Genomic DNA, 14,522 nt, shown 5'->3' on the forward strand with positions numbered 1-14,522 from the left:
ACTGAGCTGTCAGAGAATTCCAAAACTCCAGACCTGGATAAATACATGATGTAGCTGTCAGAAAGACCATGCCATTAGCTTCATTTTTATTTATTTATTTATTTATGTTTTACTGTTTTTCCTTTTTCTATTTCACACGTCAAACCATGCGTGGCTGCTCATCTCTCTTGCTGCTTACAAGACAAACACATCAAATTTACTTTCTTGACCTAACGCTCCCCTCCCCTCTCTTTAATGGCACCGGACTACACTTCGTATTAATCTTCCAGACAGCTGTGGTATGTCTGTGATCACTCAACAGAGCAGTGTGACGTGAACAGCATTTAGTGCTTGTTAGATGCACAGACAGAGATGGTTTTATAAGTAGTTAGCGCTGCTGGAGTAAAGCGTTAGGGCTGTTTTGGGGGAAATGGTGGGAAGTGGGTGGAGACGAAATTAGCATTTAAAATACTTGCCCACCAGGCATTACCTCACCTTGAGCACTCAAACAATATCCTCCCCGCTGCCCTTTTAAAACTTCTCCTTCAGGATTTCAAAACTATTACCAACTTCTCGGTTTGAAACTTTCATTTCAATTTTCGTTCTCATTTCTGTTCTCTTTTTGTATTGAAATCTTTCCTGGTTCCGTAATGAAAAATAATGTCCCAATTGGTGTATGTTTGTCTTCTTAAATTTCGTTTCCTGAGACCCAGGGTAAAATGACTGATTTACTGTAAACAGAGGATTTTGCAGCTCTTGTTCTCAGTGGCCACAGTGGAGCAGCCTGTTTAGCTATTTTTAAATTGCCGGCTGTTGCAGCCCTCAGAGAGAGCCCAACATGGCGCGGTTAAGCAAACCCACAGGTCAGTCAGGTAATGAGTCGCTCAGGTAAGGCAAAAAGAAAAAGAAAAGATTAGCAGACCGGCTGGAGGAATCGTCACCGCGGACCAGAGGGCTGTGCCTTAAATCAAGTTCAGTGCTCCGTCCCCGCTCAGTCCACTCGAGTTTTAATGGCCTCTCCTCTGTCTTCTCTTTAGGATGCAGTGGAGTGTTGCAGGGGCTGGAGGCAGTCTGCGCCTGAGTACTTTCCCAGACGAGCGTGTGAAGAGTGTGGGGCAGGAGAGGGCAGATGGACAGAGCGCGCCGGGCGCAGTGAGGGTGGATTTCACAGCTGCATGCGCGTCTTATCGCCACTGTGAAAAGTAAGCAGGTCTTACAGCTGCTCCTCTCCTTTGTCTAATAATTGGTCAAGCTTTACAAAAAAATAATTAAAAACCTGTGCCAGGGCCTTTTTTTTCTTCCTGGTCGGCTCCCTGACTGATCCTGCTAACGCTAGCTTGCGTGTCTGTGGTCTTTCTGCGTTTGCGTACATGTTTTTCTTTGGATTTAATTTAGGGGTCAGACATTTGAGTAAATAATTGACAAGGCTGAGGCCTAGACTAGCCTCATCCCAGCTGTATGGAATCAGAACCATCCAAAGGCTTCCCCTCGCACGGTTTGATCTTGCTTAAATGAAGGCAGATTCCTCTTTGATGTCCCTTCGGCTGCAGGGGAAGCCTTGTCCGCTGTCACCGTGACATCAGTGACACGAAACCACAGAGGGTATTCTTTCAAAGATACATCCACGGCGAAGAAAGGGATGAGGGTTGAGAATTTAATCAAGAAACTCATTCGCAGACTCTCACCCACAGGTCACGGGCCCAGGGTTTGATTTTCAGGCTACTCTGTGTGAAGCTTGCATGTTCTCACCATGTACACACGGGATTTTCCGTACCCACCAACGTCTAGGCTGACCAGCCACTTTAACTGCTTCACTGGGTCGCCTGGTGATGGACTAATTTTCTCTGCAGGGTAAAAAGCATTCCAGGGCTTTTGGCTTCACTTCGCTCCAATTGCTTGTCTCCGCTGTGTTCTGAAATAAAAACAGCCGCCAGAGAACTCTTTCGATGTCTTTGTACACTATTGTGAAGTGCAGCCGTAAATGATGAACATGTGAAATGAAACAATCTTCTGTTTGATGGTCGGTCGATCATACAGGACTTCCAGGAAATTTGCAACAAACTTCTAACCGAAGATTTTAAGGACAGTCTGGCATCAGTTAAAAGTGGAGAAATATACAAATCATTCCAGTGTTTCTATTAGGCATCATTATTTTGCAATGTAATTTGCACCGTGACATTTGTTTGGCCACGATCATGTCAATAACAAAATGTTTGTCCTTTGGAACCTACAGTAGAATTTGGTGAACATCAAATCATCAGAAACATTGCCAGAGTAATTTTTCACTCTTATGGACTAAGACAAATCAGTAAAGTGTGTCTTCATTCTTAATTGGCTGTGCTGATGTTAACAGTGAAGGCACGCATGAAGCCACTCCTAAATGTGCTGGAGCAATAATTAAACAGAGCTGCTTCACTGCTAATTACATTATGGGAGCTATCACAAGTGCTTTCAGCAGTGCGGGACGGGGAGAGAGTGAGAGCGACGGCACATCGGACAAACGAGAAGGAGCAGAGATCACAACTCGTTCACCATTCATTTTCAGAGAGATATAGACTGAGGCACGGGAGAAGAACTGGGGATGAGAAATCGATGATCCAGGAATCGCGACGCCGCCAAGATGGTAGCCCTATTATCCACCCGAGAAGCAGCGCAAATTAGTTAAACTTCTGCCTGAGTAAGATGATTATAGTCTCACACCAACCATTTATGTCATAGGGTGAGTGATGATACCTGCGCTCCTCCCCACCCCCTCCCCCATCACCCGTCCTATCATAGCCAATTCCCCCAAATAAATAAATAAGTAAAGATGAAGAGGCTGTTTTGCGGCCCGCCTTTCCCTCGGCTGCTCCTGTGATGGAGCACCACCCGTCAGCACGTTCAGCTTGGTCAATTCAGACAAGCCAGTCTTCCTTAGGCGTGTCAGAGGAACAGCGGCACGGAGACACCTCCGACTTCCCCCGCTGACAGCTGCCGGGGAAAACAGGGGAGGAAGATGGATGGATGGATGGACGGAGTTCGGAGATGTCAATGACTTTTCAAAGGCATCAGTCAATGGACCCATCGTCTCAGCAACTTGCCTATTGGATTAATGCACTTGGCAAGCAGATCTCTTTTTCCGAAGGGCCATTCGTCTAAACGGTTTTGGGTCTCCTTCACGATACGGTGAAAGCAAATCGAGATGGGTCTTGTTTTATCAACAAAAAAAAAGGAATGGTGCTATATGTAAACAATGATGCCTTTAGTTTGACAGGTACTGTAAGCATAACTACTGTGTGCCGCTCTGAAAAAGAAATTATAGTAAAAATGTACAAATTTTATGTGAATTACAATGGTTTTTTGCTGCAGTGCAGCATGAAACTAATCAAGAGTGTGTTTTCACTGGTTCACTTAAAATGAATTGAATAAACAAAATTCTTCATCCATCCATCCATCCATTATCTATACCCACTTATCCTGGTCAGGGTAACAGGGGGTGCTGGAGCCTATCCCAGCATGCAGTGGGCGAGAAGCAGGAATAAATCCTGGACAGGTCACCGATCTATCGCAAGGCACACACACTCATACCTATGGGCAATTTTGAGTCTTCATTTAGCCTACCTGCATGTCTTTGGGAACTGGGGTACCCAGAGGAAACTCACGCAGGCATGGGGAGAACTTGAAAACTCCACGCAGAAAGGTCCAAACCGGGATGAATTCTTAATGATTTCTAATATTTTGCTCTCACGTATATGTATAAACTATAATTAACCTACATACGCATATATGTGATATCGCAGAAATACATGCATATACACATGCACTCTTTTATTCTGCTTGCAGTTCCTTCTGCCTGCTGGTTTCTAGAAGACAGTCTCTTGTGAATGCTTGGATGATTATTTTGTATTATCAAATGAACAAATGTCCTCAGACTTCAACCAAATTAAATCGGGAATGGAAATGTCCAATAGACGTGGAGTGAAACATTGTCCCCAGTTCTGTTCCACTGTTTTATGGAGAAAGTAGAAAAATCACTGCGGCATGAACAGCTTGTTAACAGGCAAGGGGCGCTAATTGCAGGTCGACCTTCGCATAATTGTCGTTATTAAAATAAAATTCAAAAATCATTAAGACATAGCCGCATGGTAATTAGAAACATGCTTCTCCTCTAATTGAATGCCGTTGTGCACTCATCAACCGTTCAGCCAAAGAAAAATTTCATAGGAAAGCTGCATGCTTTGAATGAAACTGCTCGCCTGTGACTGATCCCGTGCTCTTAATCAGAACTTCTGTGGCTCCAAAAACGTCTCCTATGTATGCATCCGTCTGAGACTGTTTGGTCATAAGAAAAGTCTATAATTTGGACTGCGGGCTTATTTTCTGAGTATCAGCATCTGAATATTGAGCCTCTTATAATAAGTCTTCAAATGAACGGCAAACAGCTTGCCCTTGTCACTCTGTCAGCTGATGAATCTCACCAGAAGCTCCTCCCCTCAGCCGTGAGGAGAAGGTCCTGTTAAACCTTGTCTGATTGAGAGCGGGGGGGAAAAAGCCGAAAGGTTCAAACGGACTGAAAGCAGGGAGATGTCTCCCTCTGACAACGTAAATAGTTTTGGTGAGTACCGACAGTGAGGACAGCCTCGTGATATTGATGAGTCTCCTGTTTAAAAACACAGCCATATAGGGAGCCAGAGGAAGGCTGTTTTCATATACACAGTGGTTGTATACAAATCAATTAGCGAGGGGGGGGGGGGGTTTGGGGCCCAGATGAAAGATCTTCCACACACTCTAATGGCTGTAAACACACTTAAGCCATGAAGAAAGCTGTCCACATCCCTCTACGACTGTTGATGTGCAGGAACATATTGGTCGAGTGTGATAACAGGGCAACAGAGCCATTCTATCTGGTCATGAGAGAATGAAAATAGCTTAGAGGCTCCAGTCTCTCCACATGGCTCACAGAGGCCTCATGATGGACTTTTAGGGAGGAATTATGAGTGAATTGAAGGACCTCTCTGTGCATTTGCAAGCTGCTGTTTGAATGGCAACATTAGAGAAACATTACCTGTGGTGTACTGAGCTGAGCAGACACATCGCGGTCTGAAGCCACAGCCGGATACACCAGACCATGAAAATGTATTCTTAAGAGGCGTGTTTATCACACCACTCAGACCCTTTCCTTTTACACGGCCGTACTGCTCAGCCTCGGCCTGCTGAGCCCCAGCGAGAAACCTCTCTGTGCTTTCACAATGTGGGTGTGTGTGTGTATGTGCGTGTGTTTGCATGTGTGTGTGTGTGTGTGTGTGTGTATGTGTGTGTGTGGTGTATGTGTGTGTGTGTGTAGGTGTGTGTGCGTATGTGTGTGTGTGCATGCGTGTGTGTGTGTGTGTGTGTATGTGTGTGCGGTGAATGTGTGTGTGTGCATGTGTGTGTGTGTGTAGGTGTGTGTGCGTGCGTGTGTGCAGTGAATGTGTGTGTGTGCATGTGTGTGTGTGTAGGTGTGAGTGTGTGTGTGTAAATGCGTACGTGCATAGGAGAAAGGGGAGCTAGAGAGACAGGTTGATTTAGAGATGTTTCAGCTGCTAATTGAAGCCCAAAGATTAGACTAATGGTGGTACTGGCACACTTCCATGTTCTCCTCTTGGTTATAAAATTGAGAATTAAATATTGAATCTAGCCACCTGGGTGACAGGGTTCACAAGGCCATTACATGGAATCGGGTGTTTGTCTCTTTTCCCTGAAGAGTCTTATATTATTTAATTACTTCACACATGATATCCAAGGGTCATTTTCACCACCATTTACACCTGACATGCACATATATAATGATGAGGTTAATGCCGGGGAGAGGGGAGATGCGCCGGTCTCAGGTCTGAGCTGTAGGGAATGAGGCATCGGGGTAGACGGGAGAAACCAACACGTGACCCCGGTGTGAAGATAAGCCGGGCCAACCAGGCTCCTGTTATAGCATTCAAAGCACAGAGAATAATCTATTAACTGCCACAACGGGAAATCGAAAGGAGATGATGGCTTGAGCTGCGAGCAGGAACACATGTCGACAAGAAGAGGAAGCGTGTCCTTCTCCTCTGCTCTCTCTCTCCTTTCTCGGCAGAGTAAAAAAAGGTGACATACAAGTAAAGGAGGATCACGCATCCCACTGTTGTGCAGATAAGAGAGGAATGTCTAGATTAGGAGACATGTTTGAGGCACCGGAGGAGGGGAGTGTATAGATGGGAGCTCACATGAAAGGACGCTCCCTCGCAGTTGCTGCCAGACGGACTTGGTGCTCTGCAGGCCACTGGAGAGCCCAGATCTGTGTGTCTGGAATGAGGAATGAGAGGCTGTGCCCGGAGAGAGGTGGGGGGGGGGGGATAGTGGAAGGAGCGTGAGAGGCCAAGTCAAGTGGCCACTGCTGTCGGCTGTTGGGAGCATGGGGGAAATTGCAGTCCTGATGCAGTTGGGCCATAGCGACAGGTAATTACACCCCAGTCTTAAAAGGGACCCGAGGTTTGCTTTGTGTTTCTTTTTTCTTTTTTTGGTTTGCCTCAGGCATCAAGAGGCATGATGGTCTGCGGATAGTGCTGTGCGCCTCGGAAAACGAGGTGCATCCAGACTACAGACGACCCGAATTCAGTGCAGAAGAATAGCCTGCCAGCCTGAATCCATGTTTGTGTCTATTGCCTGTCTCAAACACTGAACACTTCCATACTGTGGTTTTTTTTTTTCATTGTGCAACCAGAGGGAGGCACGGCACCACAGCCCTTTTTACGGAGAAACAAGAATTACTTAATCAATTAGGCTGTCGAAGGCATTTCCCATTTCCGGACACTTCCGCCCTCGCCTCTGAACCATTGCACTGGCCAGTTAGTTTTATGAAGTAGAACTGTAATATATTTATTTCCAGACTCATCTCGCTAAATGTTAAAACTGAATGTAGTCTTTTATTGTAGATGGAACCCAACCCCAGAGTCATCCTGATACGTCATTCATCTTAGTGAACATGTGTTGCATGATAGTGACAGTGATAGTGATACTGATAGTTTTTTCTCTCCTTTTCAGATTCTTTTAGGCTGTGCATTGTGTCTTAATTCCAGCTTCATCATCATTTTGATTTCTCTTTCTGCATAGGTCACCGGGTACAATTCAATCCTTCTCTTCAGTACAAATTCACACGTGAGCCGTAACCTATCTGTTATAAGATTGAATCACAATTGATTCCATGTACTGTCGTGTCGCTTGTAACATCTAGCGCTCTCCACACTGTAAATGGATATGAGCACCCTGTCATTTAAAGGGCCAGTACAAGTTTTGGGTTTGTTGCTGTTTGTTTATATTTTAAGCTTCACAGCGATGATTGTAGGCACCAACAGATGGACAAAATATACTGAATATATGTATGATGAACACTGACTGTCTAAATATTCATCTTTTCCACCAGTTCAAACACCCCAGTTCAAACACAGTAGCTTTAGGTAACAGTAAAATTATAGCATAACAGTAAATCAACCAATACACAAACAAGCAATAAATAAAGTTTTCTACGAATGAAAATAATTTTATATTGAATTATATGTAAAAAAAAAAAAGAAAAGAAAATCGGTTTAAATCATTTGCATCAAAGAATAGTGACTTGGCTCTCCACTGGTTCACTTGGTTAAAGCGCTTGTATGTAGTATAGTGATCCACCCTATGCCTCTGATCAAACCCAGGGCATGCCAGTGCCAACTGTAGCTGGGAGTCCCCTGGGTGTCACACAGTCATCTACAGTGTCACCCAGACTGACTTCACATTTCAGAGAATGTGCAAATTGGACATCTGTCCCTTCTGAAAATGAAAGGGCCAAATGATCCTGGAGACAAAATATGAATTGCTAAAAGGTTTTTGCCTTAGTAGACCAGGGGGATCTGAAATTAGTAAACAAATTCAAAAATAATTCAAAATAATAATTCAAATTATAATCTGAACAATTTGTTTAAATGGTGTTTCTCTTCAAGCATCCGAGATAATAAATATGATGTCATCATGCTATTTACAATGTCAAGGGCAAGATACATTTTGTTGATGAATTCCTTGCTAATAAATTCTGTTGTGCTAGTCTAAAGTCAACATCTCTTTCTAAAATTTGATATGAATCTAATTTACATTAATACGTGTAAATGTGATGATAATGACAAGACGTTTATGCAAATAGATAATTACGTAATGATAACATAATAACAGATGCTAGAATGACTCTGTGGTAATTATTTTATTGTTGATTGTTCATGAAATAATCATTATTCTTTGTTAACAAAACAATTATTGGGATCTATAACCATTGTTTTTTGCTTACAGATTCAAAATATGCCATATAGAACACATATATACTTCAAATTGTGCTGGAATTGGACAAAAGAAGGTATACACTGGTAGATTATCTCAAAAGTCATTCTGATGTGGAGTCCCCAGGCAACAGAATCTGCAATCCTGTCATTGGCAGTAAGGGGGGCCAAATATACACAGAAAGATAGATAGGGTGACATTTTGCCAAGAATGAATTGTGCTGATTGTACAAAATTCACAGCACTTCCTGTAAAGCATTTTGAGTCACAGGCATACAGCTGAAAGCTTAGCAGAAGGAATGAATTAAGTCCAGAGTCTCAATTACTGATAATGGCGGTTGGTGAGTGAGGGAGGGCTGACATATGTCTGAAAGAACAGGGGGAAATGAGAAAGAAAAATTGGGAAAATAGCTAGCAGTTCCCCAAATAAGTATTAATGCGCTTTTCTTATCACCAGAGGTGTGTCATTTGAGAGAATGTAATGGGCCACAGAAAAGTAACAGGCACACTGTTAAGTGAAAGCTTAAACACAAGGGTGCATTTCCATGCGCTTACATCCGCAGCATTTGAAAATACATGCTCTGGGTCGCTTCAGCCCCTGACCCCGCCGCTGAGTAGAACCCAAATCACAAGACCCAGAAGCCCCCTCTCCCTGGCCACCCTCCTAAAACCCGAGGTAACCTCAGTCACCCGAAAACTCCTGACGCTTCAAAGTTAACTTTTCACCCCCTCCCCTTCCTTAAAGAGATGAAAAGTGAAGTCACATTTTCCACTCAAAGATGGAAAGACTACTCTGAACAATGGCAATGGGAGAATGGGCAAATAAGACCAAATGGCCTATTTATATATGTTATAGCACTGAAGATCACAGAAAGAACAGCGGCAGATTTAACATTCCTTCTTAGTACACAAATGGCTTTTTCATGAGCCTAATAGGAAATTATATGTTATTATGTCCTGCAATTTGACACACTGATTATAAAACGATACAATCCAAAGACTACAAGAGAAAAAAAGGGGGGGAAAAAAACATCTGATGGGGAACACACTGATTTATTTTGAAAATAAATGAATTTTTTTTTATTCATTATTCTTTCAAAAAGCCATATACACCTCATTAAACTAAAATGAAAAAATGTAATTGTTTTTTGCCTCCACTCATCACACTATCCAAATCCCCTGGGTAAGATCCAAAATCTCATTTTTTCCAACAATCTCTCCCCCTTTCCCCCCTCCCACCCATAAAGTCTGCAAAATGAACTAGCGTTCAGTCTGAAAAGCTCTCCCGCGTTTCCAGACCATTGTATTGTTACAAACAGATGAGAGACACCACAACAGGATCAAATCTAATCCTGGGAAAAGTAATTTATCTGCACATACTGTATGTTTAACACACAATGCCAAGGGATATAAAAATAAAACAAACAAATTACCTGTATGAATGTGCAGCCTACTGGCAAATTACCCCACCCACCCAGAAATGTTTCTCCCAGGTCCCCAAATTTGCTGTAATTTAATCTCCTAGATGCTGTTTTTATGTAGGCTACTGATTTAAGCGTTCTGTTTGGGAATACACAATACCCATTAGAAAGCCTCTACAGATAAATTGCCTTTTCGCATAGCAGTTTATAGCTGGCACACTATAATATTAGAAATATTTTGTCTTTTAAAATGAATTTTCAAAAATTGTTTTTATTAAGGCGTTCCCCTTCATTCCTGCCACCAAACTTTCTTACTTTCAAATTGTTGTACTTCACTGATGTTTATTCGTCTTTCATAACTTTGCATTTTTTGCTAAAATATTTTGCTGTCTCTAGGGTGCAGGCAAATGTACTTCAACTATGCGATAAAAACATATAATATTTAAAAGTGTATTTGCTCTACATTGAAAATGTTTCCAGTGAAGAGTCAGATGAGGTGATGTGAATTCTGAGAGACTTACAAACTGGACTAGAAATAATGAAAAAAAAAAAAACGTATTTCAATTGCTGATTTTTGACAAAAGAGCAGTCACATGCGATACCCAGATGGAGGCTGGCGGAAGCTGTGGTATGAATTAGAAAACTGATTAATGCAAGTGTGTAAGAGGGGTGAGAGGTCATCGGAGGGAACAGACAATGAGTTTTGCTTTCTTTCAGAAAGGTCAAACTTACAGAATGAGTGTCAGTGACGGGGAATTCTTCCCAAAATGTGAGAGCTGAAAAAGGTCAGGAGTGTTATAATAACACCCGCCCAACCAACCAAACCCCCACCTCTCGCCCTGAAGAAAACGCATGTTCGCAAACACTAGCTCCAGCTTTTGTTCAATCGGAACAAAAAAAGAAAATAGTCAAAGAGCTACAAAAGGAGAAATCTTTAATCACCTTCTTGAAAGGGACTATTGAGTGTGTATGTGTCTCCCTTTGCCTCTGAACTGTCCGTCAGCCTTATACTGGAATTTGGGGAGCCATCAAGGGTTGACAGGCGGGACTGCAATGGGGGCGAGCGGTGTAAAGGGAGGGGGGTGGGGGGGTGAGGGGTTATGGGGGGAGGATTATGCAAAAAATCTGTCCAAAAATGACTCAAGTGGAACGCTCACTGCTTGACTAGCGTGTGAGAGCGAGCTGGCATTCCGGCGCTTTCCCACAATCCCGCTTTGTTCGCTCGCTTGTCACCGCAAAGGCGCAGAGCCCCCAGCCCACAGAGGAGTGCGGAAGGAGTCTGAGGATGAGAGAAAGGTGGAGGGGGGGTGGCGATAGAGGTTGGCGGATATGGGTATTGGAGGAACGGGTGTTACCATTCTCTCTCTCATCTAGATGGGATGAATTTGGTATTTTGCCTTTATTTATTTTTATACTTTTCCCCCTCTCTTTTATGCATTCCTTTTTTTGTTGGAGTTGAGAAGTATGAATGCATGGTGTGACCTACAGCTGACTAGCCCGTGTTGAACTGTTTTTGTAAAGTCTACCCAACTGTGACATTTACCCTAAAGTACTCAAAATACTTTGCTCTTTCATTGAGTGTGCACTATTAAGCCTTTTGATTTTTCAGACTATACTTTTTTTTTTAGGTATGAGTATAGTTTGACAGAAATCCAAGTCAGACTGAACAGACAAATGTGATTACTGACTGCTACTTTTCACCAATAAGCCCTTCCTGTGCACCATAATAGTCAGCTTCTGCTGGAGTGGATTCGTTTCACACCAGTAACTGACGGTCAGTAAGGAGGATGCAGAGGAAACCTAAGAGTGCTGGACACTCCCCATAGAGAGAAGAATGGAATCCATTTAGCTGAAGCTCCCGTAGTTCGGTATAGTGCGAGGTAGGGTGCTTTCTTCACTCTTTCATATTATGTTTAATTTTCCTTGACTGGGATTGTGTGGGTTTCAGCTGACCTAATCAAGCTCAAGGGGAGAATGTAAACAGAAGTGATTTGACCACAAATGAAGCAAATCATCAGTGAAGGTTTGGGTAGTTCACAGCTATCATTTGTGCATTTTGTTGTCAAACAGGGAGAGACCCACCACAGGCACGTAGTGAAGGGCACCCTTGACCATGATGGCAGTAAATCTAACCTCAACAAGACTGCCTACTGTAGACACCATCTTGTGCCCTCAGCTGTTTGGAAATTTTATTCTGTTTTTAGAGTTCCTTCCATACAGCAAGCTGGCACAAATCGTTTTTCCTGTAAGTGCTTATAAGGGCCTGCATATGAATGAGAGTGTGTGTGTGTGTGTGTGTGTGTGTGTGTGTGTGTGTGCATGTGCGTGTGCATGTGTGCGTGCGCGTGTGTGTGTGTGTATGTGCAAAACACTCCCATCCCTTTGTTGATCTATTCAGTTCGGCTGCTTTGAGTCCTGAGCCCTCTCCTGGCTGCGTTTGTGTCCTGGATGAAAAGGGCAGTTTATTATGTCTCCCAGCAGCCTGCAGCAACTCTGGCACATCAGCACTGAGCAGGGTCAGAAGTGAAGTTCTTCCCTGACTTTCAAAGTGGAAGGTGGAGGGGGAAATGTGGGTGGGTGTAAGGGGGGTTAAGAAGGAGAGAATAAAAAGGAGACAGAGTGGGGTTCTGCTTCAGTTACTCACTTCTGAGTGCCCTTGCCTTGGCTGGGTTTGACCTCTATGAAGCTGAGCTCCGTCCCAGTTGCTCTTTGCAGGGACTATAGTCTTACTGTACTCCTGTCAAGCACAGAAAGGACCTGGGAGGTTTCCTTCTAAAATGTGCTGCTGCTCTCTATCTCTCTCTCTCTTTCTCTCATTCTCTCTTCCTCCCTCCCTCTCGTGACATGTAGTCACTTCTCTCTCTCTCTTTGTGGCATGTAGTCACCCTATACAGCAGTGAATATAGTGGACAATGATTGACACACCAAACACAGATACTATAAAGCCTGAACATGCCACCTTGCCATTGTCAAAAGACATGGCCCTTAAACAGAAAGCAAGGAACTTGACCTCACAACTTGCCCTTAGGTAGACGCTACAGAGGACCTCAGCCATTACCTGCCGTAATGTATGGTGCACCACAGGCACTGTTGCTTGTGGAGAAGGTGCTGCAGGAGAATGACATGAATGCTAATGCTACATGGCGGGACACACTATAATAGCATTGCACATATACTCTCAAGGTTTTTTATAAACCCACAAATGTATCATGCCATAGATGGCTGTCTAAAGTACAGCCAAAAAGGCTGTTTTTAATATTTTAAAACAGATTTAAGATTAAATTGAACGACAGTCATAAGAAATATCAACTTGAGCGATTCTGTCGTGCCGTCGCTGACATGCAGAGAAGTGTATCGAAAAGAGTAGGAGCCAGCGCAGCCATTTTCCTACCAGTGCTGGACTTAGAATAAATCCATCTTTTTTTGCACTCTTTTAAATTTAAAATGTTTGTGGTGCAGTCATTGTATTTCAAAAGGATTTCTTACGCACCATTTCCCCAGTTCCAGCTGTGTCACTGAATGGCATTCGTTCCCCTTGTTGGTCTCGTCTCCCTATTTTTGGGGTGCAGTACACTGCCGTTGACGCGAGCCACCCGGAGCTATCCCATGCAAATCCCATCACAGAGTGGACTCCTTCACGGTTGTTTGCATACCCTGTGAACATCAGAGAGCTAATTGGAAGAGCATCTGAAGTCCAGTCAGGCCAGCACCCAATGGGAACCTTCCATTCATACAGAACAAATGTACTCAAGAATAGAAAGTTATGGTGATGAAAAGTCAGAACTAAAAGTTGAAAGAAGTCAGCCTATTTTCAGCTCCAAATAATTGGTTTAATGATTAAAAATCCCAGGATTTTATGAAGAAGCATTCCTACATCGGGGATTTCTTATACCTAAAACAAACTTTTAGTGCACCTGTTATGAAGAATCCTAAAGAATAAGATAATAACCAACATAAATAATTCCATTAGTTGCATAAATCATTTTGGTGTCAATTAACAAATCAATTTCCAACTTTCAACTAACAACGAAAAAATAATTTTGAATCACAAAGTAACACATTGAGATGTAGCCTAAATTACATGTACATATACCGTACATATTTATTATTCAAGTATAGAAAAATACAAAAATTATCCAGAATTATTTTAGCATAAAATAATTCACTTTATATATTATTATTAATATAATATGTGTTCGTTGAACTTCTACAAACAGTCGGTAATTATAAGGGCTATTTTTACAGAAAGTAATTAATAAGACAGGTAATTCCTATTTTAATGGCTGGAAACTTACATTATGTTCATTAATTGTTGTCTGAATGATTTTTTTGGAGAATTGTCTTCTATGGCATTGAATTCATAATCCAGTCTTGAACAAAACTGATCTGCTTGTGAAACAGAAACACAATTTGTAAAGATATCATGCCATGAATCAATGAGGGATCAATCAACTAGCCAGTAGTACAGTATAAAAATTCTAATATTAGGCTAAATGTATCCATTGGTGGTTGGAGTATGTAAAAGTTATATAAAATGTGATTAGTTATCAATACAGTTATTCCACTTTTTGCTGATCATTTTTATTTGCACCCACAAAAGATTACTAATCTTCAGTATCTCAGTCACACAATGTAGGCTAGACTTCACTGACAGAGGGAAAAGAAGTCAATGTTATAACAGCATTGAAATTAGCCATTTTAGAGAATCAATTCATTTCTATAACAATTTCTGTAAATTTCACAAGTTTCGTGCAATATGCACACACTAATATGTGCAGCTCTAATTAGTTATAATTTCATATACTTTTTATGTAATATTTTC

The sequence above is a fragment of the Anguilla rostrata genome, chromosome 4 (genome assembly GCF_018555375.3).
Source record: "Anguilla rostrata isolate EN2019 chromosome 4, ASM1855537v3, whole genome shotgun sequence".
Taxonomy (NCBI): Eukaryota; Metazoa; Chordata; class Actinopteri; order Anguilliformes; family Anguillidae; genus Anguilla; species Anguilla rostrata.